Below are 6,575 nucleotides of genomic sequence, written 5' to 3'. Positions count from 1 at the left end.
CGGGCGCCGACTTCTTGCGCTGCGGCGCGCCGGTGCCGGCGGCGGCCTGGCTGGGCTGCTGGTGCCTCCATGTAGAGCTGCCGCCGAGCCCAGGCACCGTGCCGCTAACGAAGCGATTGCCTTTGGTGACATCTTTTGCAATAACGACTGCGCGAATCGACGGTATCTCGTAAGGAAAGAAAGAGCAGCAGCTGCCGCCGAGCCCAGGCGCCGTGCCTAACACGCAGAAGGTCCCCGGTTCGATTGCGGGCGGAAACCCGTTTTCGTCGCACTCAGCAAGACACTTGCTACGATCTCTGCTGTGACCATTTAAATCAACTTCAAACGTTCCACCAGCAGGGTGCACATGGCTCAAATGAAACATGAAACTGTTTCAGAACTGGTTGTCGGATTTTAGCGCTGACTTGGAGGCCTGGAAATGCGCGAAACAGCCGCCGCCATGCGATTTGTTACCACACCGTTGTACAAAACGCAAGAGCTCGTCCGGGATTTGAACCCTGTACCTCCTGCACCCGAAGCGGGAATCATACCGCTAGACCAACGAGCCTGTCCGTTCCGAAAACGCACTGCATGTGAATGACGCCACCTTTGATGGTCTCACCCTGTAGGGCTGCAGCTCACCCAGCGTTCTCCCTGTCTGTCGCGGTTGGATTGTTTTCATCGACGTCTTTTACTATAGGAACTTCACGAATCGGAGGGAGCTCGTAGCCGATGCCCTTGCTAACACAGAAGAAAAACTGTTGCTATTACGAGTCTCCGGGTGGTACACGAAACGAACCGTCGTTTCCGTGGTGTAGCGGTTATCACGTCTGCTTTACACGCAGAAGGTCCCCGGTTCGATCCCGGGCGGGAACACAACAATTTTAATCTATATTTCGGATTTCATTTCCGAGATGACCTCACGTCCGCGTATGCAGAGACAAGCAATGCCGTATGCTAGACGGATAGGGCGTCATTTTACTGTCAAATACTGTTGCTCTCTTATTGCACCGGTATTTGGTAACTGAGAACGCCCCTAGCTCCATTATGGCTGGCAAAATTTATAATCCGGTTCTTCAGGGCTACTTCAAGTGCGCTTGCTACTGGCTTTCCTGAGCTCACCCTACTCGCCTTGTCACAGCTCTGTCAAAGTGTGATGCTAACTAATAATGAGAAACTCTTGGCCACTCTCAATCTTACATGCCACCACCCCTTTGTTGTTGCCGTCGTTAGTAAGATGAGGGTAGACTGTCGCACAATTAAGCTTAATCTCCACTCACGGTGCACATATTCCGCAAAGACAACCTTGTTTTCCGTTGCATGCAAAATTACCGTCTGCGTTTCTACCGAATTCCACCTACGTACTTTACTGGTGCCGCATTCTTGTTATATCCACGTGCTATAACAGGCGTCTACTCTTCATTGAGGAGCTGCAACCGGGGCTGAGTTCCACCTACTCTTCAGCACGGTCAAAATGGCAGGGCTCGTCCGGGATTTGAACCCGGGACCTCCTGCACCCAAAACAGGAATCATACCCCTAGACCAACGAGCCACCTGCCTGGAGCAGTCAAGTTAATCCCAGGTAGTGGACCTCACAGGGAACACAAACTTTTACGTGAATTCGCAAGATAAACGCTTTCTGCAGGCAGCACTCACCACTGATGAGAAGAATATTAAAGGCAACGAATAAAAAGCGAAATAACTTCATCGAACACTGCTTATGAACAGCCGGCAGTGCCTCAGTTTCGGTATGTGGTTTCTCAGGGTTAAGAGAAGGCGAATGCACTAAACAAAAGAACATCGGGAAACCAAGCACCAACTCATAACGAAAAGATTGCACAATATACTGCAAGTAAAATTTACAGAAGACGGATACTGAAGACGCCGCAGACAAAAGAATTATTCTATCCAGTAACGATTATCTAGGAAGCGTAAATTGCATGTGCTGCTCCACCACACAACTTCTTTTGATACTGTTTTACTTATTCTAAATTTTCATTGCCTGATCGTCTCTAGAATACTGTGTGGTATCACCTGGTTTCCAACAGCGATAGTAGTAAGTAAATCGACTACAAAGTCTTTCAAAGTAGGTCAGACACCAAAAAAAAAAAAAAAAAAAAAAACGGAGCTGCGCGTAGCTCATGTCATTCTGCTTTCAAACGTGAATCAGCGGCTGGGAGTAGTGGCGTACTCCTGTAATCCAAGCTACTGGGAGGCTGTTGTGTGGGAGAGATCTGGAAACAACTACAGATTCGGCCGTTCCATGAGCTCAGGAATGGCCGCGATGCCTTCATCGAGCTCTGCAGATCGACATATGACAGCGTGGAAATTTCGGCGAGCGGTGGCTAAGGGTTAAGAGAAGCCAAACGCACTAAACACAAGAAAGTCGGGAAACCGAAGCTCATAACGAAAAGATTGCGGAATGCAGTGCGGAAGCAAAACTTCGAGAAGACCAACTCTGAAGCCATCGGCGCGCTAGGAATTATTCCTCGCAAGAAGCGATCATGTAGGAAGCGCGAGTCGAGGGTGTCGCTCGACCACACAATAAATTTTTGCTTAAACCAAATTTGCAATACCGGTTCGACACTAGAATACTGCGCCTTGGTTCTTCGAAAAGCGATAGTAATAAGCACGTCGACTGCAGTGTCATTTAGGGTAGTGAGTCAGACATGGGGAGGATATAAGGCGGGTGGAATATGCAACGACAGGGGGCATTGACTTCTTGCGCTGCGGCGCGCCGGTGCCGGCGGCGGCCTGGCTGGGCTGCTGGTGCCTCCATGTAGAGCTGCCGCCGAGCCCAGGCACCGTGCCGCTAACGAAGCGATTGCCTTTGGTGACATCTTTTGCAATAACGACTGCGCGAATCGACGGTATCTCGTAAGGAAAGAAAGAGCAGCAGCTGCCGCCGAGCCCAGGCGCCGTGCCTAACACGCAGAAGGTCCCCGGTTCGATTGCGGGCGGAAACCCGTTTTCGTCGCACTCAGCAAGACACTTGCTACGATCTCTGCTGTGACCATTTAAATCAACTTCAAACGTTCCACCAGCAGGGTGCACATGGCTCAAATGAAACATGAAACTGTTTCAGAACTGGTTGTCGGATTTTAGCGCTGACTTGGAGGCCTGGAAATGCGCGAAACAGCCGCCGCCATGCGATTTGTTACCACACCGTTGTACAAAACGCAAGAGCTCGTCCGGGATTTGAACCCTGTACCTCCTGCACCCGAAGCGGGAATCATACCGCTAGACCAACGAGCCTGTCCGTTCCGAAAACGCACTGCATGTGAATGACGCCACCTTTGATGGTCTCACCCTGTAGGGCTGCAGCTCACCCAGCGTTCTCCCTGTCTGTCGCGGTTGGATTGTTTTCATCGACGTCTTTTACTATAGGAACTTCACGAATCGGAGGGAGCTCGTAGCCGATGCCCTTGCTAACACAGAAGAAAAACTGTTGCTATTACGAGTCTCCGGGTGGTACACGAAACGAACCGTCGTTTCCGTGGTGTAGCGGTTATCACGTCTGCTTTACACGCAGAAGGTCCCCGGTTCGATCCCGGGCGGGAACACAACAATTTTAATCTATATTTCGGATTTCATTTCCGAGATGACCTCACGTCCGCGTATGCAGAGACAAGCAATGCCGTATGCTAGACGGATAGGGCGTCATTTTACTGTCAAATACTGTTGCTCTCTTATTGCACCGGTATTTGGTAACTGAGAACGCCCCTAGCTCCATTATGGCTGGCAAAATTTATAATCCGGTTCTTCAGGGCTACTTCAAGTGCGCTTGCTACTGGCTTTCCTGAGCTCACCCTACTCGCCTTGTCACAGCTCTGTCAAAGTGTGATGCTAACTAATAATGAGAAACTCTTGGCCACTCTCAATCTTACATGCCACCACCCCTTTGTTGTTGCCGTCGTTAGTAAGATGAGGGTAGACTGTCGCACAATTAAGCTTAATCTCCACTCACGGTGCACATATTCCGCAAAGACAACCTTGTTTTCCGTTGCATGCAAAATTACCGTCTGCGTTTCTACCGAATTCCACCTACGTACTTTACTGGTGCCGCATTCTTGTTATATCCACGTGCTATAACAGGCGTCTACTCTTCATTGAGGAGCTGCAACCGGGGCTGAGTTCCACCTACTCTTCAGCACGGTCAAAATGGCAGGGCTCGTCCGGGATTTGAACCCGGGACCTCCTGCACCCAAAACAGGAATCATACCCCTAGACCAACGAGCCACCTGCCTGGAGCAGTCAAGTTAATCCCAGGTAGTGGACCTCACAGGGAACACAAACTTTTACGTGAATTCGCAAGATAAACGCTTTCTGCAGGCAGCACTCACCACTGATGAGAAGAATATTAAAGGCAACGAATAAAAAGCGAAATAACTTCATCGAACACTGCTTATGAACAGCCGGCAGTGCCTCAGTTTCGGTATGTGGTTTCTCAGGGTTAAGAGAAGGCGAATGCACTAAACAAAAGAACATCGGGAAACCAAGCACCAACTCATAACGAAAAGATTGCACAATATACTGCAAGTAAAATTTACAGAAGACGGATACTGAAGACGCCGCAGACAAAAGAATTATTCTATCCAGTAACGATTATCTAGGAAGCGTAAATTGCATGTGCTGCTCCACCACACAACTTCTTTTGATACTGTTTTACTTATTCTAAATTTTCATTGCCTGATCGTCTCTAGAATACTGTGTGGTATCACCTGGTTTCCAACAGCGATAGTAGTAAGTAAATCGACTACAAAGTCTTTCAAAGTAGGTCAGACACCAAAAAAAAAAAAAAAAAAAAAAACGGAGCTGCGCGTAGCTCATGTCATTCTGCTTTCAAACGTGAATCAGCGGCTGGGAGTAGTGGCGTACTCCTGTAATCCAAGCTACTGGGAGGCTGTTGTGTGGGAGAGATCTGGAAACAACTACAGATTCGGCCGTTCCATGAGCTCAGGAATGGCCGCGATGCCTTCATCGAGCTCTGCAGATCGACATATGACAGCGTGGAAATTTCGGCGAGCGGTGGCTAAGGGTTAAGAGAAGCCAAACGCACTAAACACAAGAAAGTCGGGAAACCGAAGCTCATAACGAAAAGATTGCGGAATGCAGTGCGGAAGCAAAACTTCGAGAAGACCAACTCTGAAGCCATCGGCGCGCTAGGAATTATTCCTCGCAAGAAGCGATCATGTAGGAAGCGCGAGTCGAGGGTGTCGCTCGACCACACAATAAATTTTTGCTTAAACCAAATTTGCAATACCGGTTCGACACTAGAATACTGCGCCTTGGTTCTTCGAAAAGCGATAGTAATAAGCACGTCGACTGCAGTGTCATTTAGGGTAGTGAGTCAGACATGGGGAGGATATAAGGCGGGTGGAATATGCAACGACAGGGGGCATTGACTTCTTGCGCTGCGGCGCGCCGGTGCCGGCGGCGGCCTGGCTGGGCTGCTGGTGCCTCCATGTAGAGCTGCCGCCGAGCCCAGGCACCGTGCCGCTAACGAAGCGATTGCCTTTGGTGACATCTTTTGCAATAACGACTGCGCGAATCGACGGTATCTCGTAAGGAAAGAAAGAGCAGCAGCTGCCGCCGAGCCCAGGCGCCGTGCCTAACACGCAGAAGGTCCCCGGTTCGATTGCGGGCGGAAACCCGTTTTCGTCGCACTCAGCAAGACACTTGCTACGATCTCTGCTGTGACCATTTAAATCAACTTCAAACGTTCCACCAGCAGGGTGCACATGGCTCAAATGAAACATGAAACTGTTTCAGAACTGGTTGTCGGATTTTAGCGCTGACTTGGAGGCCTGGAAATGCGCGAAACAGCCGCCGCCATGCGATTTGTTACCACACCGTTGTACAAAACGCAAGAGCTCGTCCGGGATTTGAACCCTGTACCTCCTGCACCCGAAGCGGGAATCATACCGCTAGACCAACGAGCCTGTCCGTTCCGAAAACGCACTGCATGTGAATGACGCCACCTTTGATGGTCTCACCCTGTAGGGCTGCAGCTCACCCAGCGTTCTCCCTGTCTGTCGCGGTTGGATTGTTTTCATCGACGTCTTTTACTATAGGAACTTCACGAATCGGAGGGAGCTCGTAGCCGATGCCCTTGCTAACACAGAAGAAAAACTGTTGCTATTACGAGTCTCCGGGTGGTACACGAAACGAACCGTCGTTTCCGTGGTGTAGCGGTTATCACGTCTGCTTTACACGCAGAAGGTCCCCGGTTCGATCCCGGGCGGGAACACAACAATTTTAATCTATATTTCGGATTTCATTTCCGAGATGACCTCACGTCCGCGTATGCAGAGACAAGCAATGCCGTATGCTAGACGGATAGGGCGTCATTTTACTGTCAAATACTGTTGCTCTCTTATTGCACCGGTATTTGGTAACTGAGAACGCCCCTAGCTCCATTATGGCTGGCAAAATTTATAATCCGGTTCTTCAGGGCTACTTCAAGTGCGCTTGCTACTGGCTTTCCTGAGCTCACCCTACTCGCCTTGTCACAGCTCTGTCAAAGTGTGATGCTAACTAATAATGAGAAACTCTTGGCCACTCTCAATCTTACATGCCACCACCCCTTTGTTGTT

General features: G+C 49.8%; 5 non-coding genes across 5 annotated transcripts; 3 read left to right on the top strand and 2 right to left on the bottom strand.

Moving 5' to 3' along the window:
- The first annotated feature begins 782 nt into the window (after positions 1-782).
- Positions 783-855, top strand: Trnav-uac (transfer RNA valine (anticodon UAC)). Its single transcript has one exon. It is a non-coding gene; the product is annotated as a tRNA-Val (tRNA).
- Positions 856-1,459: 604 nt separating this feature from the next.
- Positions 1,460-1,531, bottom strand: Trnap-ugg (transfer RNA proline (anticodon UGG)). The gene has a single exon. It is a non-coding gene; the product is annotated as a tRNA-Pro (tRNA).
- A 1,938-nt stretch (positions 1,532-3,469) lies between these two features.
- Trnav-uac (transfer RNA valine (anticodon UAC)) lies at positions 3,470-3,542 on the top strand. The gene has a single exon. It is a non-coding gene; the product is annotated as a tRNA-Val (tRNA).
- A 604-nt stretch (positions 3,543-4,146) lies between these two features.
- Trnap-ugg (transfer RNA proline (anticodon UGG)) lies at positions 4,147-4,218 on the bottom strand. Its single transcript has one exon. It is a non-coding gene; the product is annotated as a tRNA-Pro (tRNA).
- A 1,938-nt stretch (positions 4,219-6,156) lies between these two features.
- On the top strand, positions 6,157-6,229 carry Trnav-uac (transfer RNA valine (anticodon UAC)). The gene has a single exon. It is a non-coding gene; the product is annotated as a tRNA-Val (tRNA).
- The last annotated feature ends 346 nt before the right edge of the window (positions 6,230-6,575 follow it).

Source organism: Schistocerca cancellata, unplaced genomic scaffold, assembly GCF_023864275.1.
Source record: "Schistocerca cancellata isolate TAMUIC-IGC-003103 unplaced genomic scaffold, iqSchCanc2.1 HiC_scaffold_1080, whole genome shotgun sequence".
Classification (NCBI taxonomy): domain Eukaryota; kingdom Metazoa; phylum Arthropoda; class Insecta; order Orthoptera; family Acrididae; genus Schistocerca; species Schistocerca cancellata.
The sequence above is the reverse complement of the archived record's forward strand: the minus strand, read 5'-3'. Positions and strand labels throughout refer to the sequence as shown.